Below are 23,646 nucleotides of genomic sequence, written 5' to 3'. Positions count from 1 at the left end.
AAATCAGATTCAACTTGATCACTGTCTCTAATCATCGTCGGAACGGGCTGTTGAAGGCCTCTTTTTTAAAATATAATTACCGATGGAAGGAGAAAGACTTTTTGTGTAACCTGCCTCTGTGTTAAATTTTTTATTATTGATCAAGTCGAAAATGCTATCTAAAACACATACCACTCATGCAAAAAGAGTGTCAGACAATTTTTGTTATCATACTGCTTTTATTACATTAAAGATGTCTGTTTCCGTTTTTTCCGTTAAATACCAATTCCTCAGAGCAATTGGTACTTTGCGGAACGGAACGGAACGGAAAAATAAATTAAAAGATTTAATAAAGATTCAACTTGATCACTGTCTCTAATCATCGTCGGAACGGGCTGTTGGAGGCCTCTTTTTTAAAATATAATTACCGATGGAAGGCGAAAGACTTTTTGTGTAACCTGCCTTTGTGTTAAATTTTGTATTATTGATCAAGTCGAAAATGCTATCTAAAACACATACCACTCATGCAAAAAGAGGTGTCAGACAATTTTTGTTATCATACAGCTTTAATTACATTAAAGATGTCTGTTTCCGTTTTTTCCGTTAAATACCAATTCCTCAGAGCAATTGGTACTTTGCGGAACGGAACGGAACGGAAAAATAAATTAATAAGTTTAAATCAGATTCAACTTGATCACTGTCTCTAATCAAGGACGACGTGAGGTCAGTCTAGATATCATAATGCATGACTTGCAAATGCGTTAATTTCATGATAATTTATCAGGACAATCCGACATATTCATCTACAGAGTATTTCCCGATGTTATACATTATTACACATTTCACCTGTGAAGATGAGATTTAGTATACATTTGTGCTATTTGTATATGGAAAACCGTAAAACACAGAAATTTTAAAGTTTGTTTTGTTTTAAAGATTTTTCGAAATTTTGATAAATGCCCCCTTTGGATACCTTAAATGAAATTCTTTTCCGTTCCGTTCCGTTCCGTTCCGTTCCGTAAAGTACCAATAGCCGAAAATTATAATTTATGTAAACAAGACGTTTCGACCATTGAGGCAGTTTGCCCTTGGTTGATTTTTTTCTGTTACTTATACAATAAGTTATAGTATGGATGTCATTTTTTTCTGAAGAAAATTACTAGTTTCGGTTTTTGTCATAGGAATATTTTAAATCAAGGGCATTGGATGAATCAATTTTTTATGGTTTATTTTTTTTTTAATTTAATTATTCAAGAAAATGCTGCCAGTGACACTTTATATCAATTTGATCTTTAGAACCTTTTTTTTTCTGAAAAGCAGTTTATAGTATAATAGTTTGTATTAAAAAAAAACATTGATGCACACTATAGAATTTTAATCCAATTACCACATAATAAACCTTACTTATAAAATACAAAAATACGCATGCAGATGGAGACAGGAAATGTAATTGAAAACATGCATGCCAGTTACGGTTTTTTTCTGATAATATAATAGAAATTGGCTAGAGTAACAATTTGGATGACACCAAGTGAAACACCAATCATGTATCTTATGTGAAGTTATAGAATATGGAGAATTTTGGTACAGCATTGGAGTAGCTGTAGGATTTTTAAAAGGATTCTGACGAGAAATCAAATTGAAGACTCAGCTTTATTTGAAGCTATGGTTGCTGAGCTTCAACTTTTGCTATGCGAAGCAGTTAAAAAGCTTTAAGGAAAATTGGTTGTCAGGGTTCTCTTTCATGTTAATGCAAATAAATTATTGTATAAGTTATAAGTGATTTTTAGTCAAATTTTGTACAAATTATAAATTGCACAAATAATTTGTACAAAGTCAAAACACAAATTATAATTTGTACAATTTTTTTGTGCAAATAACAATTAAAGGAGAAGGTCCGGGAAGGGTCGATTTTGGCCTCAAATAATTTTTGTCAAAAATGAAAGTGGCCGCATCCGTGTTCATCCTCAAGCTTGATATATGTTATGTATTATCATCAAATACAACTTACATTTCAATATTATGAATGAACACGGATGCGGCCACTTTCGTTTAACGGTCTAAAATTGAACTAAAATGCTAAATTTATGACGATTTCAGTAATTTAGCATGACTAGTACCCGATATAGGTACATTGTATTGTCAAAAACAGCCCATATTTATGTAGCAGAAGCATTCTACTTTCAAATGAATAGCTAAAAGTTTATATTTTAACAATTTTGTAAAACTGCTGTATTTTGGGGCCAAAACGGGGTCTTACTGAACCTACTCCTTTGTAGAAAATGATACATGTTCACAGACAATGGAATTTATTACAAAGGATAATAATAATTTATACTGGAATTGTCCTAGGTCCAAGTGATGTTTAAAATATGTTTATGTGACATATTACTGAAATCCTTCTGCAAATACAGGACCACCATATTACTAGCAGAAAGACCCCAAACAGATATACATTGTAACCCGATGTGGTATGCGTGCCAATGAGACAACTCTCCACAATGTTCAATTATCTTCAATTTCTACTGATGATTGGCTCTCAAAATGCTAACATTCCAATTTTAATAACAGTTTAAAACAGCAAATACATTCTTACAATAACAGATAACAAAATAAATAATAGTCCTATAACAGCTAACAAAGAGTAAGACAATAACAGCTAACAGTAAATATATAAATATATTTTCAGAATAACAGATAACAAAGAATTAAATTGCTAAACCCCTTGCCCCGCCGCCCCCCCCCCCCCCCCCCATTAAAAATTCGTAGAATGCGCTCAATTGCCTTGAAGACCTATAAAATAATTAATAAAAAATGTCCTGTTTATTCAAGATTTAGTTGTAATAAAAAACAATTCATATAATTTCAGGTATGTAAACACTGCTGAGGTACCTAGACCTAGAACCTCCAGTTATGGTAAAAGATCCTTTAGATTTGAGGCAGCACAAGTATGGAACTCACTTCCTAATGAGGCTAGACTCATGACTTCTTTTGACCAGTTTAGGAATTATATAAATTCCTGGTGTGGGTGTCAAAAATGCTACTGCAGTTCATGTCGTTTCCACCCAGTGCTGTCTCAAAGCTGAAATTTCTTTCTTTCTTTTTATAATGGCCTTTTGCTCTGCTTTTTATGCATATTTTGAATATATCTGCCATTAAATGCTAGTGCTTATATTTATTTATTTATTGTTTTTATGCTTTTAGTCTGTTATATTTTATGATTTTCAAGTGATTTGCTTATTCCCCCGTTTCAATGCACATAGAGGCGCTTGCCACATGAACTTTGACTCTGGATGCTCACAAATCAAATAGATTTGCTTGTATTATATTGCATGTTTTTTCAGTTTTTATTTGGTAGTATTTGCATGATGCTGCATGATTTTTCATGTGATAGTCGGTTAAAGAGCTCACCAGAGCTCATGTTTTCTCTGTTATATTATGTATATATATGCCGACTCTAAATAAAATTTACTTACTTACTTACAACGAACAAGCTATAAAGGGCCCAAAGTGACTAGTGTAAAACCATTCAAACTGGAAAACCAACGGTCTAATCTATATAAAAAATTTGTAAGGGTTCCGCGGAACCCAGTGTCTCGCCTACTTCAGCTGTAAATTGCAGGCGCAACAAAATTGAGGGAAAAAATCAATAAAAATATTCCTCTTGATACTATCTTTTGATTGTAAGAAGCTTCTGTCCAAGTTTGGTAAAAATCCAAGATAGTTTATGAATCTAATAAATGTTTTAAAAACTTTAACTGCAGACTGGATGTAATGTTAACTGGAAGAAAAACTAAGTCCATTTATAAGTAAAATACAGATACACAGGTACAAAATATCAACAAAATTTCCTTCTAGATACTAGCTTTTGATCATAAACAAGCTTCTGTCCAAGTTTGGTACAAATTAAAAATAGTATAAGAAAGTTATTAAAATTTTTAAAAATTTAACCACAGAGTGAATGTGTTGCTGGCAGAAAATCTAAGTCCATTTAAAGTAGAATACGGAAAAAAAGGATTTATCGTTTTACAAAATTTACTTCTGGATACTATCTTATGATCATAAACAAGCTTCTGTCCAAGTTTGGTACAAACCAAGGATAGTTTAAGAAAGTTATTAAAATTTTTAAAAATTAACCACAGAGTGAATGTTATGTTTTCCCGCAGAAAAACTAAGTCCATTTATAAGTAAAATACGGAAAAAATGGAATTTAATTTTTACAAAATTTACTTCTGGATACTATCTAATGATCATAAACAAGCTTCTGTCCAAGTTTGGTAGAAATCCATGATAGTTTAAGAAAGTTATTAAAATTTTAAAAACTTTAACCACAGAGTGAATGTAATGTTTTCCCGCAGAAAAACTGTCTATTTATAAGTAAAATACGGAAAAAATGGAATTTTATTTTCACAAAATTTACTTCTGGATACTATCTTATGATCATAAACAACCTTCTGTCCAAGTTTAGTAGAAATCCAGTATGGTTTAAGAAAGTTATTAAAATTTCAAAAACTTTAACCACAGAGTGAATATTTGTGGACGCCGCCGACGACGACACCGACGACGACGGAATGTAGGATCGCTTAGTCTCGCTTTTTCGACTAAAGTCGAAGGCTCGACAAAAACGAGAAAAGAGAAATAAGTATTAACCACATCAACAAACGACAACCACTGAACATCAGGTTACTGATTTAGGACAGGTGCAAACAAAAATTTAATGCAGAGGGTTTTTAAACGTTTTAATAGATAAGAATACTTATTGACACAATCTTAATGATAGGTCCCGCGTAACCATGTGTACAACTACATATAAAACCGCCAAAACATTCAATTCTTAAAAAGTTTTTATGTCGATCCTGCCCCACGTCGATCCGGCCCCAATAAAAGGTGTACGGTAAAAAAAAATGTTTTCACTACAAGTTTTCTAGATTATTGGGTATTATTATATTAAAAAAAATATAACAGAATTTAGGATAATCAACAGACATCAACATTAATAAGCAGTAATATGAGGTAGGCGCTACCATAAATGCCAGCTTTATACCAAGACAATGTCCTATATATTGATTGGTTGTTGGGTGCTTAACGTCCGTCTTGTGGCAAATACTTCATGTATGTTCAGGACGAATGTCCTAGGCTACATTAACATATAGTTTTGACTAAAATAAGTTCAGATGGAATATGTTTAGGGAACGATAATTGAACTTCAAAAGGCAGGAGGGGGTATGGTATTTTCTTTTTTTTTTCATAAAAAAAATGATTCTCAAATCTCAAATTGAAGAAAAAAAATCTGTTCAAGCAGATCTAGAGGACCAACAAAACATTTTGAATCCAGATCTCCACCAAAAACGAATGGGTTTGGGTGGGTGGGTGAACATTTATACGTCTAACTTGAACAATCTAAATCAAATAATAAGGTGTGATGATTTTGTATCTAAGGCTAGATTGTTTATATTAGTAACTGTTCGGTAGAAGCCGTATTTTATGCATTGTATATATACTTTAATAAAACATAGAAAAGAGTAAGATGTTTCGCGGGTAAACTTTGGGTCAGGTCAAACGTGAAGGGGTGTTCCAAAGGAAACTGTCAGTACGAGTAATGAGACACTTTGGAAGAACACCCCTCCTATAATAATGGTACGGCTACCATTGGGGTATATAAGCAGGAGAGATTCCTAGTTCAGGGTCGATTGTCATAAGTCTTCGTAGACATAAGACCAAGACCACGGTACGTTGATATTCGAGATCGCTGTCTCGTATATATAAGGTATTATAGATAATATTACAAAGTGTAATAAAGAACAGGTCGGTGCCTGTTATAAATACGGACTTGTACATTTACAAGCGGAACCGTATGGTACCGTATAGGACAAGTGTGAGTCTGTGTGACCACCTTGTAAAGTACATAATTGACCAGAGGAACAAAGACGAAGTGTGTAAACTTGTAGGGTACATTATTGTACCAGGAGGACAAGTTTGTTCCTGACCCAGGACAAATTTGTAAGAGAGTACAAATTTGTACCAGTGTATATATTTTGAGTAGAGTATTTATAGATAGTTTATTAAAGATTGCAAAGAGCAGTTGTACATATTTTGGTTCATTGATGTATATATTTGAATAAAGATTATTTGTTATATGTTTTGTAAATAGAGCAATTTTGGATCCAGTATCAAACTGGTAACATACTCATTCTAAATTGAAATAGACACGCTTACCCTGTGTGCACGTTACATAATTTGGTGGCTAGCGGTGGGATCCAAATTGTTCCTTTTTAAATCAATAGTTAAAGATTATATATCCAATTTTGATCATCTTATAAACTTATATCCAAACTGTCTTGTGAGAGAGAATTTACTGTTCACTTTTGCACAGATCGTTTTTGTTCAAACTGTTCACTTTTGCACAGATCAAAATTGTCCTCTTAACGTTTTATATTTCCCACGGTTAAATTACGATTATTATTTACATTAGGGATTAACGATCGATAGTGGTACAGGCAATATTTTGATTGACATTTATTACGTTGTACATTTATGACATTGTGTTGATATTATTATATTGTGAATGCATAGTTATATCGCAAATTAAAGTACAAAAATGTCTTTTGATGACGAATTGACAAAACAAATTGAAGGTATGGAAGAGACAAGGTATAGACACAGTTTTGTTTCGTCTACACCTAAAGATCAGGGTGTTCGTCCAAAAGATACTTTTATAAAAAGAAATGATTCGGGTCTGGAATCAAGAGGGTCCTTATTGTCAAGAAAGGGAGATAATGTGGAAGTTGATTTACCAACATTCAACAACCCGAATACGCACAAAACTGTTAAATTTTCCAAAATTGATTTTAAGGAAGGGGATACTTTGCCTTTACCCATAAATAATAGTTACATTAGGGAAAAAGACGAAACTGACAAATCAAAGTACCGACATACTGGTAACACAGATAATTCTGGTGTAAAAATCAAACCATGTCAATATGATGGTAGCACATCATGGACAGACTATTTGTCCCATTTTGAAATGTGTGCACTTGTAAATAATTGGTCGGAAAACCAAAAAGGGTTATATTTGGCGGTATCGTTAATGGGACAAGCACAGGCTGTACTTGGAGATTTACCAAGTGAGAAAAGACAAAACTTTTATGATTTAGTCAGCGCACTTGAAGAGCGATTCGCGCCTTCTAGTCAAACTGAGTTATATAGAGTTCAGTTTAAAGAGAGACGTCAAAAAGCCAGCGAATCACTGCCCGAATTAGGCCAGTCAATTCGGAGATTGTCCAACTTTGCATATCCTACTGCCCCATTGGACGTACGTGAAACTCTCGGAAAAGAGCAGTTTATTGACGCGCTCGTTGATTCGGAAATGCGACTCAGAATAAAACAATCGCGACCGAAAGGTTTAAATGATGCCGTGAGACTTGCTGTTGAACTAGAGGCGTACAATAAAGCCGAAAATAAAGTAAGAGAGGGACGAGGTTATTTACGGCAAACTATGAACGATGACGAGTTAGGTAGGGAAGAAAAGGTTACAAAAAGTGACTCGCCAACGAAAGACATTGCATCATGGATGCAAACAATGGAGAAAAGTCTGATTACTCTTACGACTGAAATGGCAAAATTAAAAACTAGTGGTACAAATAATAAAACAAGATATACTCAAAGTAAGAGGACAAATAAGGGTTGTTACAATTGTGGCAAGTTTGGTCATTTAGCAAGGGACTGTCGCCTACCCCGAAGAAATCAGAACAATTATAATGGAAATAAGGGGGATGGGTCTGTCAAAACATTAATAAAAACTAGGAAACAAAATAACCGTAAGACAAAGGAAGGTGCGGTTACAACAGCATCTGAAGATGCTGGTATGTATGTCAAACTAAATGTAGGAGACATTGAAGCCAAGTTTGTGGTTGATACAGGAGCAACTTTGACATTGGTATCTTCCAAGTTATACGATATGTTGACTCCATTAGATAAATCATATCTAAGTGAAGTTAAGACAACTGTTAGGTCAGTGTGTGGCAATAAGCTAGAGCTTCGTGGAAAAGGGAGGTTCAATCTGCATTTCGGTCCAAATATGTTGCAATCTGAAGCTGTTGTGACTGATCTGCAAGTTGACGGTATACTTGGTTTGGACTTCATGAAACGACATAATTGTTTAATTGATGTTAAGAATGGGCACTTTTGTATTGGGGATTTTAAGGTAGATTTGTGTTTTCAGAGATCAATAGGCTGTTACCGAGTGGTTGCTTCAGAAGCGGTTGTTATACCGCCAAGGTCAGAAATTGTCATTAATGGCACGGTTTGCTTAGCAGAAGGTCAAAAATTACCTGCTGACAATGCTTTGTTAGAAGCAAATGAGCATGCAGGGAAAGACTACATTTTGACTGCTAGAACGTTGGTAAGGTCAGGCGAAAAAGTCCCTGTTAGATTAATGAACACAGAACTAGATCCTAAGACAATCTATCCTGGTACAACTATAGCCCAAATGTCTGGTGTTGAACAAGTACTAGATGGTAATATTAGTTCAAATGAACAGAAACATGACGGACTTAGACCAGATTTACAAGTTCTGTTAGACAGGACATCAGATGAATTGACTTCGAAAGACAAACAAAAAGTAGAATCTTTGTTGATAGAAAATCAGAACTTGTTTGCTTCTTCTGATGTTGACTTGGGAAGGACCAATCTTGTAAAACATGAAATCAATACGGGAAACGCAAGGCCGTTTAAAGAACCGCCTCGTCGTACACCATATCATTTGAACAAGGTAGTAAATGACAACCTTGACAAAATGTTACAAAAAGGGATTATTGAACCATCCCACAGTCCCTGGGCGGCAGGGATAGTCTTAGTTAAGAAAAAGGACGACAGTTATCGCTTTTGCGTAGATAATAGACGCTTAAATAGTGTGACCCTTAATAAAGACGCGTATCCTTTACCAAGGATTGACGATTCGTTAGATCATTTAGCAGGAAATAAATGGTACAGTACTCTGGACTGTTGTTCAGGATATTGGCAGGTTGAGCTGGCCGAGAATGACAAACACAAAACCGCTTTTGCAACGCGAAGGGGTTTATTTCAATTTCGGGTCATGCCGTTTGGGTTGTGTTGCGCTGCACAGACATTTGAGCGATTGATGGAAACCATACTAGCTGGTTTACAGTGGGAAACATGTCTGGTTTACATTGACGATATCATCGTTTTTGGAAAAACACTAGATGGTATGCTTGACAATCTAAGAGACGTTTTTGCTAGACTTAACTCGGCTGGTTTAAAGCTGAAGGCGAAGAAGTGCACCTTGTGTACCACCAAGGTTCGTTTCTTAGGACATATTGTCTCTGAGGAAGGAATTTCCACTGATCCCGATAAGATTAAAGCTGTTAAAGAGTGGCCCACCCCTACAAATATAACCGAAGTTCGTTCCTTTTTAGGTCTTTGTGGGTACTACAGAAAATTTATCAAAAACTTTGCCCACATTGCTAAACCATTACACAAAATAACAGAGAAGGAAACTAAGTTTGTCTGGACCACAAATTGCCAAGAGGCTTTTGATCAATTAAAAGGTAAATTAATAAACGCACCAGTTCTTGCATATCCAGATTTTAACAAAGAGTTCATTTTGGATACAGATGCAAGCAATTTGGCAGTCGGAGCTGTCTTGACTCAGAAATCTGATGCAGGACTTGAACATGTTGTGGCTTATGCTAGTCGTACACTTTCAAAATCAGAACGAAAGTACTGTGTGACACGCAAGGAATTGCTTGCTGTGGTTTGTTTTGTTAAACATTTTAAACCATACCTCTACGGTAGAAAATTCACGGTTAGAACTGATCACGGATCATTAAAGTGGTTACTTAACTTTAAGAACCCAGAAGGACAGATAGCTAGATGGATAGAGACATTAGGATCATTTGAGATGCAAATTCAACATCGGCCAGGAGTGCAACATAGGAATGCAGACGCACTTAGTCGCATTCCATGTAAACAATGCGGTTATCATTCCGGTTTAGAAAAAGAGACTGAGACTAAAGACCAATATGACACTGTTAATGCTATCACCCGTTTTGATGATAGTAATGACAAAGAACATCATGATTTGTCTCTAATGGAAATTCAAAATAATGATCATGACTTGAAAATAGTGACAGAATGGGTAGAAAAAGATGAACGTCCAGATTACAAAGATATTTCTGATAAGGGATTTTTCTTGAGATCACTTTGGAATCAATGGAACAACTTAGAGTTAAGAGACGGACTTATTTACAGACGATTTGAAGACCCTGTAACCAAAATTGTAAAAATGCAGGCTATCATTCCTTTATCAGAACGCAAAAAGGTTTTACAATTTTCCCATGATGATAAATGTTCTGCTCATTTGGGTATCCATAAAACTTTGGCAAAAATTAGACAATCTTATTATTGGCCAGGGTTACAAAATGACGTCAGGACTTACATAAACGGATGTGACAAATGTGCAAAGCGAAAAAGTCCACAAAAGTCCAAAAGAGCTCCAATGGCTTTAGTTGAAGCTAATGGGCCAATGGAAAGGATAGCTACAGATATCCTTGGTGAGTTGCCAGAAACAGAGAGTGGTAATAAATATATCTTGGTAGTTTCTGACTACTACACAAAGTGGACGGAATCTTTTGCCATGTCAAATATGGAAGCTAAGACTGTGGCTAAGATTATAGTTGAAGAAGTTATTGTGAGATTTGGTGTTCCTCATTGGATACATTCAGATCAAGGTAGACAATTTGAAAGTTTGTTGTTTCAAGAGATGTGTTGTATTCTAAACATTAAGAAAACACGTACAACTCCATATCATCCAAAATCTGATGGTATGGTGGAAAGGTTTAATAAGACTCTTGCAACAATGTTAAGTTCATTTGTGGAACAAAATCAGAGAGACTGGGATGAATACATTCCTTTTGTCATGATGGCATATAGGGCATCCGAGCACGAGACGACTGGACAAACGCCAAATAGTCTCATGTTAGGTAGGGAACTATCAACCCCTTTAGACATCATGTATGAAATGCCACCATCCGTTAAAGATATACCTGCACATAAGTGGGCTTGGGCGCTTAAGGAAAAGTTAGAAATCTCCCACAGTTTTGTCAGAGGTAAAATAAAAGGCCAAATGCGAAGACAGAAACACTATCACGACCTCAAATTGTCATACCAAGATTTCAGAAAAGATGACGAGGTGTATGTTTATTTCCCAGTTAAGAAACCTGGGATGTCTTCAAAATTGACTAGTTTCTGGAAAGGTCCTTTCAAAATTCTCGACAAATATGGTGACCTTACATATAAAGTTGACTGTGGATACAGAGGGAAACCACAAGTCATACACGTCGACAGACTTAAGAAAAAGAACAAACAGACATTAAGGACAGAATCAGATAAGAACACCTTTGTTCCCTTAGACACTGAAAATGATACAGCTGAAAACGACCCTATAGAGACTCCTTATGTTCAAAACGTTGCTGTTCATGAGTCCACGTTGCTTGATGAAGATGTACAAGAAAGTAGTCACGAAGGGCGCCGCACAAGGCGAAAACCAGCTTGGATGGCAGAATACATTGTTAAATAGATTTTGTACATTTATTTGAATTCATATGTGTATATAGTACTTCAATGTTTTATCCGTTTTAAAAGTTAGTTTTAGACATGCGGGACGCATGTGTTTTTGAGGCGTGGGTTATGTGATGATTTTGTATCTAAGGCTAGATTGTTTATATTAGTAACTGTTCGATAGAAGCCTTATTTTATGCATTGTATATATACTTTAATAAAACATAGAAAAGAGTAAGATGTTTCGCGGGTAAACTTTGGGTCAGGTCAAACGTGAAGGGGTGTTCCAAAGGAAACTGTCAGTACGAGTAATGAGACACTTTGGAAGAACACCCCTCCTATAATAATGGTACGGCTACCATTGGGGTATATAAGCAGGAGAGATTCCTAGTTCAGGGTCGATTGTCATAAGTCTTCGTAGACATAAGACCAAGACCACGGTACGTTGATATTCGAGATCGCTGTCTCGTATATATAAGGTATTATAGATAATATTATTAAGTGTAATAAAGAACAGGTCGGTGCCTGTTATAAATACGGACTTGTACATTTACAAGCGGAACCGTATGGTACCGTATAGGACAAGTGTGAGTCTGTGTGACCACCTTGTAAAGTACATAATTGACCAGAGGAACAAAGACGAAGTGTGTAAACTTGTAGGGTACATTATTGTACCAGGAGGACAAGTTTGTTCCTGACCCAGGACAAATTTGTAAGAGAGTACAAATTTGTACCAGTGTATATATTTTGAGTAGAGTATTTATAGATAGTTTATTAAAGATTGCAAAGAGCAGTTGTACATATTTTGGTTCATTGATGTATATATTTGAATAAAGATTATTTGTTATATGTTTTGTAAATAGAGCAATTTTGGATCCAGTATCAAACTGGTAACGTACTCATTCTAAATTGAAATAGACACGCTTACCCTGTGTGCACGTTACATATAAGGATATAACATAACAGTGTGAGCAGGTTTCACTCACTTACAAATTTATTTACATTTTATACCATAAGGCTAATATCCACGATTTTGGGGTTATGGTAAAACATTTTTGAGGGTGTTTTTTTTTACAAAATATTGGGTTTTTCTTCAAATATTTACCATATTTACATTGATTATTACTCATCTAGTATATATAGATGCAACAAATACTGATTTGGCAGGCTATGCACACAACATAGGGTGGTTGAATTATTTTGTCTGTAATTTGTGTATTTTGTCACGATGTGTACTTGTATACTCCTTGATAATGTCGACGTCAGTATCATGATAAAGAAAATATATTTGGTAAGTAATTTCACAATTGACATGCGCCAGTGTGACGCAAAAGGATTTCTTTCCCTTTAATTCCCAAAATTGCACATGATTTTTTTTCTATCACAGAAACACAAGAGTTATTTCATTTTGGTAAATAAAACACTTGTAATTATTTGAAACTTTAAGTAATAAAAATTTAGTTTAGCTTTTTTGAATGTTTCACTGATTGTGTGAAAATTTTAACAGAAAATGTACAAAACACTTGATAAATTTGCATTATCTGCAGAATTATTGATAACTTTCCTCACTATATATTCACAAGGACATATAACTAACATAATTTATCGTCAATGCTATTCTGATCTGAGTTTTTATTCATACGTATACTGCATGGCTTGTGCTGTTCCAAGTTGTCTTCTTTTTCTGTTAATTGAGAAGTATTTGTTCAACCTGTTCAGTCACTATAAAGTGTTACAATTCTTATTTACATAAATAGTGACCAAAAAGGTACCGCTTTCACATGAGAGAACTAGACTCAAGCTGGCAGCCACTTTTATCGGCCAATCAAGATAGCAGCCACTTTTTTCCAGCAGCCAATTTTGACGATATGTCTAAAAACCAAAAAACTGCATGAGACTCAAACGTTTCAAAAATCGCTACATCTTACTAGTTAAATATAATTTAACAGCGGAATTCGACCAACTTCACGGGTTTTACTGACTTTAAAAGCATTTCATTACGTTTTAAGTATGTATATGAAGTAAGCTGCCGGTTTGTTATTCGATATTCAACATCCAACCGTCTGCTAGCAATATCGGTTCAAATTGAATATTAAAATTTAGTTGAAAATCATTAAAAAGTATGATTTTCATAGTTGACAGGAGTGAAAAGATACGTCCAAAAAGTTTTATGAACCCTTCAAGCTGTCGTAAATTCTCGTTGTCCTCTCGTTGTCCTCGAATATAAACCCTTATATAAGTTGCCTATTTGTCTTTATATAATAAAGATTTTTATCAATAAAACGACATCAAAGATTCATCAAAGATTTAATTTAATATGTAATATATAAAACTAAAACATAAGCCGTCCACTCTAAACACATTCAGAAATATAAATTAAAATATCTCTGGAAAGCAAAAAAAAAAAGAAAGAAATATATATAGTGAAAACCTACCGGAGACCGCTCAGATGACGGTGTTCAATGTCCCAAATTCGACGATATTATATAGACTCTGTAATATATAAAATTGGGTGAAGATACAAACGTTACTAAAAGGATCTTGGGTTATGGGTATTGAAAATACGTAAATGGGTAACTTTGAACCTCTGTGGTGGCCAGACAGGCCCGGATCCCAGAAAAATATTTAAGTGGCGAATAGCTTGGGTCAATACCTTTGAAATAAGCTAGCTCGGGTTCGGAACTTTGTCGTAGGGATATGCCGAAGAGTACCGAAATTGTGGTTGATATGAAAAATACGTAAATGGCCAACTTTGAACCTCTGTGGTGGCCAGACGGGCCCGGATCCCAGAACAATATTTAAGTGGGGAATAGCTTGGGTCAATACCTTTAAAATGAACTAGGTCCGGTTCGGAACTTTGCCGTAGGGATATGCCGAAGAGTACCGAATGTGTGGTTGATATGGAAAATACGTAAATGGGCAATTTTGAACCTCTGTGGTGGCCAGACGGGCCCGGATCCCAGAAAAATATTTAAGTGTGGGGAAAAGCTTGGGTCAATACCTTCAAAATGAGCTAGGTCCAGTTCGGAACTTTGCCGAAACAAATAAATAAAATCATGCATCTAAGACTAAATTGTCAATCAGTACAAATCATTACACCCAATGGATAAAGTGCAAAGACGTCAATAAAAAGCCGTAGAAAAACCTGACCATGTGCTATGCTAAGATGCAGGAGTCGACATATTGCAGATCCATGCATTTGTATATGTATATCAAAATAATATTTAGATAAAAAAAATCAATATCAATACCAATAAAACAATATTCAATGATCTAATTACAGTGCTGAATTGGTTACCTTTTAGAATGCGTTTATTTAAATGATTCATAAGTTTACCAGGATCGTTTCAAAATTACCGGGAACGATAGAGTTAAACAACATTGCTGTAAAAATGAGGATGTGCTACATGTATCCCGTTTAAAATAATTTTTAAGGTACAACCAAACTTTAAAACCTAATCTGTGTATCTATATATGGAAGAATTAAGTAAAGGTTTTAAGTATTAGTGGTAACGAAATCCCTAATTTTTGCATAGTCGTGAGGAGCACAGTTGGTGACAGAAGTGAGAAGCAGTATCATCATATGCGCTGGAATAGTAACTTCTAGATATTCCAGTTCATGTTTTGAAAGCATGCTGACAATATTTGATGTTTTTTTCTTTATCAAACATTTCCCGGACATAGAGCAAGCCAACATTCCAAAGAACTTTCAACATTTCTGATTCTGCCATTTTTCTTTTTGTTTGATCTCAATTCTCTTAATTTCCCATGATTCCCTTCTACATTTTTGTTCTAACAGCTCATCATAACAGAGAAAATCTCATAAAGTAAAACCTCATCATAATAGAGAAAATTTTAAAGCTCATCATAATAAAAAAAAATCTCATCATAATAAGGAAAAAGCTCATCATAATAGAGAATGAAGTACCATAAGGCAGTTACGGCGTTCCATAAATTAAACTTAAACCGCACGATCTATTATACAAATGGTTAACTTCTAATAATATTAATAATATTTGTTAGATCAAGTAACTTGCAACTAGTTTGTTAATCTTTATTTCAAAAACAAAATGCCACAGCTAATATCCAGATACAGAACTGTACTGAAACTATTGAGGCAGTTAACCACACAGACGTATACACAATTACCCCTAGAAGAATCCTAGAATATGACAATGAGAAAGTTATATACTAGAGTATATATTTCTTAATGCGCTGATCAAGCAAGAACGCTTTAAAAATAAATTTCCAAAAAGTTGAGCTATGATGATTTGTTCAACAAGTGTGAAATACATGTGTCACAAATGAACAAAGATATTTGTTGTTGTCTTTGCAATTTTCACTTCCTCTTTTCTAAAACAATATTATCAACTGCGACATATCAGAATGTAAATTTATAGTGAATCAGGACCGATTAATTGTCTTTCGTTTTTAAAGGGTTCTTGATGCTTAGAATTTCTGTGTACCGTTATATGAATTAGATGCATTACCTTCTTTAGTGGACAAGGTGTTGTATGTTGCATTTTTCGCGATTGTACCGACGGGCGAGAACTTTTATGAATTAAGAATAAACTTGCACTCTTATGTTTTTCTTTAATCAGAGTTAAATTATTAAATTTCAGAAACCAAATTTGAACTAAAGTATTGGAAATATGAATGTCTTATCTTTTTTGCTTTGCTGCAAAAACAGCATTGGGATGGAGCACTTCAACTCTTAAAAAATGAATATGTAAGTGATGAATTACTTTTAAAAATGTGTCAATTATAACTTAATTTAGGTTGTTTTTTCAGTATAGAATTATCGAACATTGTTTCATGGAGTGAATGACGAACCAGATTTTTTTCATGTTAATTTTGCTGACGTTGAGCACAATGGTCCGGCCGATCGGTGAAAAAATTGCTCAAATAATGAGGAAAGCACCAAATTCTGCATGATGGTACATTTTGGTGTACTGAGCAAGATTAGCTATGGACCTACCCTAAAAACTTGATTCAATATGGCGGCTAATTTCAAGATGGCCGCTATACATTCTAAAATAGTTTCCAGTACTGCACAAACCACAGTGGATTTGATTCTGAAAGCACAAAATTCAACATATTTTAATGATTTGGTGTACTTAGCAAGATTTTATTTTAATTTATCTTTGAAATTTAAAATGACGGCTATTTTCAAAATGGCCGCCTTAAAAAAAATGCAAACATTCATTATTGAGAATTGACCTGAGTTTAATCATTTCATTAAAGTATAGTGGTCATTCAGTCTCTGTTCTAGTTCTGTCCTTTTGATTTTCCCTGGCTGGTCATTTCCTATACAAAGTAATAGCTTTCATAAAAAGCTAAAGTAGTAGCTTTCATTTAAAGATGCATTTTTTTTCTTAGGTCACACATAAAAGCTGTGATTTGAGATTTATCTGCCGTAAGATATTATTCATTGAGTATCTTATTTCTTGGCTTGCAATATTTTGCAATTTGAGATATCCAGCGATATATAGAGCAAAAACAGTCAATTATGCCCATCGGCAAGTCTTCTTTGCTGATGGAGCAGTATCACCGACCGATAAAGGGAATATGAGCAGTCCTTTGGAAAATGAGGTCCGTAACCTCACGCAAATGGTCACAAAACTACCTGGTGTTATGCTTTTAACTAATCAGCGTAGCCGTGGATTGGCTGATCAATAAAACCTTGGGCCTTCTGATCAATATAATCGTGGAAGATTACCAGATCAAAGAAAGATCGTCTGATAAATTGACACATGGAAGAGCCCATAGCCATATAATTGCAGTAGATCGACAGATAAAAACAATTCATGTGTAATGCCTATCGACCAGTAACACCCTTACCTAGTCAAATATGATATAGTCCATAAGGACAACGGTCAGTATCAACACGGACAAACTCTAAAAATCTCAGTTATTTCAGGCAACGGTCACTTTCACCCCAACATCGGAGTCTTTAAACAACAACCGGCTGGATCAGTAGGCCAACTCTAAACTCCAAAGTCTATTTGCCATTAAACATCACCTAATGACAAACCGAACAAAGGCCCACGTCTTCCTCCGATATAGTCATCAAGACTAACCATGATTATAAATAGCCTAGCAATAGGAGATATTATATGTGACCAGAATGTTACCATAAATGTAGACACTATTGCAATGATAACATTAGTGAATGAGAAATTATTTCTAGTAGATATTGAAGATATGGAGACCGTAACGAGGTTTTGTTGAAAAGCTGGTTACTGGGAAGATTTTAAAGAACAACCTCTCGACATTGATAGCAAAAAAGCATACAATGGGATGTATGCAAAGCGCCCTTAACAGGCAATGTAATACTTGGGCTAGATATTTTGGACCCAGTGGGCGCAGTGATAAATCTGAGTACTCCCACACTTACCATCAACAACAAAGTGATACACGCGGCATTTGTTAACAGTGGAGGTGATATTTCAACTCAGCAAGTTTGCATAAAACAAACAATCACAGTTCCGCCAAACTCTGAAATGACTATAATCATTCAGTAAAACTAATAAAAGTGCTAACCAGAAGTTCATCTAATAACCATGCCCGCTGACTAGTTGGAAAAAGAAATTGTTGTCCCTCATTCATTTTAAATGATGAAAATTGTCACATCCGCCTGAAGAAAGCTACACCTATATTGGTTTCATAGAATAATTTGACGATATAATGGTCACGACAGATGAAACCTGATAAGTGACGTAGGATGTGGCATTGCCTAGACACTTGACAAGGTGCCCTTGACACTGCCTCAAAGTTCAGATAAGGTACCTAATATGCAACCACATTTAACCGACCTATATCAATGTTCAATCGCCTTACTTTAACCAACCTGTTTCATTTCAACCATTAAAACTGAAAGCGATGAAAGAACATTTAAAATAACATCTTACATATTGATTATCATTTTGATTTTCACAATTTGATTTTTTTTTGTATATGCAGCCATATTTGCAAATCTATGCATTCTAGAAATTACCAAACTATTTTATTTATATTTAAAAATTAATTGATAACAAATTCAAGAACATGAGGACCATTTTGTAAGGATCATTACTTTAATTTTCGAAATTATTTAAAATACCTTGCAGACAATCTTGATATTTATAACGTTTTGCCGCCATCTTGAAAATGGCAGCCATATTGGATTTTTCTGAGTGGGTTCATAGCTAAAATCAAAGGGTATACTACCAAGAACTACTGTGCAAAGATTCATGATTTCCTCATCCAGTGAGCAATTCTTCTCTATATCTGCACCAATCGGCCGGACTATATGTTATCATTGCTACTAAATATAGATGTTTTAGTTTTTAACTTGAAGTTCCTTTATTTTTTCACTGCTGTGACTTACTTTTAAATAACAAATACATAAAGATTTGTATAAGAGCCCACGCAATGTGGTTTACATATAAATAATCAGTCTCATACCCGGAGGTCACGATCATATTTAGAAATGATTAGTTACTGTTAACCAACAAAAATATATTCTGCAAATGATAAACCGCGAAAACTATATCGTTTTCACGCAGTCCAGTCACATTTTTTGTATTCGAATGCAATGTCATTTTCACTTCATTTAGTAATAACGTACGCTCTGTTATTGTATTTCTGGAAATTTCCCCCTTATACAACAATACCGAAAATTATGATTAGTGATACAACCCAGGCAACTCCGCCAGAACGTTGTTTGTCCTGCTCAAAGCCAAAAATCTTGTTAATCAGTCTTAATTTCGCCATAAGATATTCTTATCTTACTTATCATACTAAAAAATATACGTATTTTTTGTAAAACTAAATTAATGTAAATTGAATTTAAATTATTTCCAATTCACCCGGAGAATATTTCAAATTAAAACAAACCCACACGCTTCGTCTCGTAAGGTTTACGTAGCTGATAGGTGTGATACGTAAGTAATGTATGCTGAGTGTCGGAACTCTGAGTATCTTTAATTGTGACGTTGTAGGCGCGAGGTGTTAGACCAAAATTGTAACGCATAGTACTATATGCCTCTTTACCCTTGCATCTTTTCTGATAATTTCAACATAACAGATGAAATAAAAAAAAATATAATCTTTATTCTCGTAAAACCCAAGTAGAATAATAATGGAATAACTCTAGAGACATATGACTATATGATATTTTACGTTTGTGCGTTTAAGATTGAATCCTCGTTTAAAGTGTTCCCCCACTTTAATTATATATTTTTTACTTTATGTTTTACGTCCGGGCATACAAGATGGATGCCTCGTTCAATATGTTCCTCCAATTTAATAATATATTAAACAAGATTAAAAGTGTTGCATCAAAATGTAAAGTGCTTGTTTTTTGGACTGGTAAACATAAGACTCGTTTTGGAAGTATAAAAAAGAAGATGTGGAATGATTGCCAATGAAACAACTGTCCACAAGAGACCAAAACGACACAGACATTAACAACTATAGGTCACCGTACGAACTTCAACAATGAACAAAGCCTAAAGACTCGTTTTGGATGTTTAAACAAAGAAACCGAATGTGATTTGATTTGTTTTAAGAAATTTCCGCTAGACATGGCTAAAGATACGTACTACTCCACTTCATCCTTGGTGGATCTAGAGACACAAGGTTATAATTTTCATTGGTCGCAGTTGTAACTGGATGCATCAAATCAAAAAGCCCATTTAAGCTTATCACGTGTTAATATAGAAAATGTAAATAAACAATTACCATGTGCTGATTGTGCAACAAGTTATTACCCCCTGAAAGAAGAACAGTATGTATTTGGTGACAATTTTAAAGTTCGTAATTAACTTATTGAAGTTACTGGGCTTGCGAAGGATAGAAAGAAGGCGAATGAATCATAACCCTTTTCTAGCGAATATGTTTTTCGACGACAGTTTCTTAACCAATCTATGTCTTTGTCGAAGACTTTTTTACACACTAGCCACAGAAGCCTTATTCATTTAGAAAATACTGTCCGTATCGTGGATAACATAACATATATGTAAAGCCTTCTGAAGCAATAGAAGGAGCACTTATGGTTTACTTTTACAAATTGTGACTTGGATGGATAGTTGTCTCTTTGGAACTCATACCACATCTCCTGATACACTACAAAAACAGGAATCATTATCACACACAATAAGTAGTGCCGGTGGGCATCACTTTGAGTTGATATCACTGCCTTTCAATTTAGCACCTTGCTACAGGCTTATGTTTTTTATGATCCTTGACACTTAAAAAATGGCATGGTATTTCGTTTCCTTGCAATAAATCGTTCAACCAATGCTTTTCAGATTTGAATATGTTATTACTGATGACATAATTACAGGTGTGATATTAAATACTTTTCAAAATATTGTTTCGTTGGTTGATAAATCGGGCAATAGAAACTTGAACTGCCACTCCAACAGTACATAAGGGTATATTGGAAAAGAACAAAAGTAATATAATGAAATGAACATGTGGTATGATTTCCAAAGAGACAACTCTCCGCCAGAGATTATACATATGTTCTGGAACGTTAACTTTTTAGCAGTAGAAACATTTGAACATAAGATTCGTTGCAAAAAAAATCCTGGAAATTTCTTACATCATTGTTACAAATTTAAATCTACACTGGATATCTTATTTTCAAACTTTTATGAGATTTAAGGATGAAATGACATAGAATATTACAACTATAGTCACCGTACGGTCTTCAACATAACCCAGAACTGATACCGCTTATATACCGCATATATACTTGGCAATAATAGGCCCAAAAGTATGACAAATATGAAACAATTTAAACATGAAAACTAACGGCCTGATTAACTATTAAGTTTTAGGTTAAGAAATGTTACCCTTTCCCATTCAAATCAAAACAACTATGAAAATTTAAGTATTCGCGTAGTGTAACTGTACACATATATTTTTGTTTTATTGTTGTTGAAATATAAGGTAAAGGTTTTGAGAACAGCCAATGAACTATTCATCATTATTCATTTATTAGCAGCTCAAAAGAACTGTCACGACGGAATATATATCTATTATCAAAACAAAAAACACAAAAATATTGGTATCCATCTTTTGCACAGTTTGTTGTGGTTTGCCTAAATCAAACAGTCATATTAGTTATCAAAGGTACCAGGATTATAATTTAGTACGCCAGACGCGCGTTTCGTTTACATAAGACTCATCAGTGACGCTCATATCAAACTATTTATAAAGCCAAACAATTACAAAGTTGAAGAGCATCGAGGATTCAAAAGTCCAAAAAGTTGTGCCAAATACGGCTAAGGTTATCTATGCCTGGGATAAAAAATCCTTAGTTTTTCGTAAAGTTCAAAGTTTTGTAAACAGGAAATTTATAAAAATGACCACATTATTGATATTCATGTCAAAACCGGAATGTTGACTATTGGGCTGGTGATACCCTCGGGGACAAAACGTCCACCAGCAGTGGCATCGACCCAGTGGTGTAAATAGTTATTAAAGGTACCAGGATTATAATCTAGTACGCCAGACGCGCGTTTCGTCTACATAAGACTCATCAGTGACGCTCATATCAAATATTTATAAAGCCAAACAAGTACAAAGTTGCAGAGCATTGAGGATCCAGAAGTCCAAAAAGTTGTGCCAAACACGGCTAAGGTTATCTATGCCTGGGATAAGAAAATCCTTAGTTTTTCGTAAACTTCAAAGTTTTATAAACAGGAAATTTATAAAAATGACAACATTATTGATATTCATGTCAACACCAAAAGGTTGACTACTGGGCTGGTGATACCCTCGGGGACGAAACGTCTACAAGCAGTGGCATCGACCCAGTGGTGTAAATAGTTATCAAAGGTACCAGGATTATAATTTAGTACGCCAGACGCGCGTTTCGTCATATGTCTGAATATAAATATTACGTTAAAGAAACGTCTTATTTGGGTAGATCCTACGGTCCTCAATATTCCGGTTGATTAAAAAATATGTTTTATTGATTTGATTAAGAATCTTTTTAGTTGTTTATGAAATTGTTGCATAATACCAGAACATATTCATTAATTCACGAATAAATTATTTTTTTGAGGTTTCTTTCACATACCGTATATTTACATTTTTTAACCGGAATACAATCCGGATTCTATTGTTATATAGTATGAGACTCTTCTGTTTAGAAGGTTAATAAATATAGTTCGTATTGTGAACTGTACATTGAAGCAATCTTAACAGTTGCATGAACAATCCAGCTACTTGAATTAATTACGATCATAGACATGATAGATGCACTATCAGAATCACATCAAAAATATACTGAGAAGCAACAAACCTGGTGACCTCTTGAAATCTTTCAAACAACATACATAATTTTGGTTGCGGGGCCTCTATCTTAAACTGCCGAAGTACAAAAATGTAAAAAATATATTTAATGATATTGATTATAAATTCGGATAGGGACATTTATTCAACCTGGAATCTCTCGGAAGATGACAAACAGAAACTTGAAGTGTTTTGAAAAACATGTCCGACCTAAATCAAACAAAATATATTCTCGGTACTATTTTTTAGCAGTGTACAAAAAGACAGTGGCACGTTCGAAGAATACATCAACGACCTTACAAAATTGGTAAGATATTATGGCTTTGCAACGCCAGAAGAAATAGTCCGCAATGCCATTGTTTTATAAACTAAAGACCACAAAGTTCGTGAAAATTGCATCACCGAAATGTCTGAAATAACGTTAGAAAACACAATCAATGTCGCAAGAACGTCTGACCTTTCTACAGCACAATCACAATTTATGGAAAAAGAAAATAAAACCATCAGAATGTTGAACAAACAAGGATCAAAATCAAACAGTGTTACATCAGGTAAAGAGTATGACAAGCAAAACACACCACAATGGAACTACCTCAAAATAACAAGGAGCAATCACCCAATTCATCAAACAAATGTAAAATGAGGTAAACATTAGCGTAGACCATGCCCTACAGTGCAACAAGTGCTATACATATAACCACTTTGCGTCCGTAGGTCTGACTTCAAACAAATCAACAAAGAAAATGCACACTTTAGACATATGCATTGAATCTGACGATGATGAACTTTTTGTTGCTACAA

The sequence above is a fragment of the Mytilus edulis genome, chromosome 13 (genome assembly GCF_963676685.1).
Source record: "Mytilus edulis chromosome 13, xbMytEdul2.2, whole genome shotgun sequence".
NCBI classification, from domain to species: domain Eukaryota; kingdom Metazoa; phylum Mollusca; class Bivalvia; order Mytilida; family Mytilidae; genus Mytilus; species Mytilus edulis.
The sequence above is the reverse complement of the archived record's forward strand: the minus strand, read 5'-3'. Positions refer to the sequence as shown.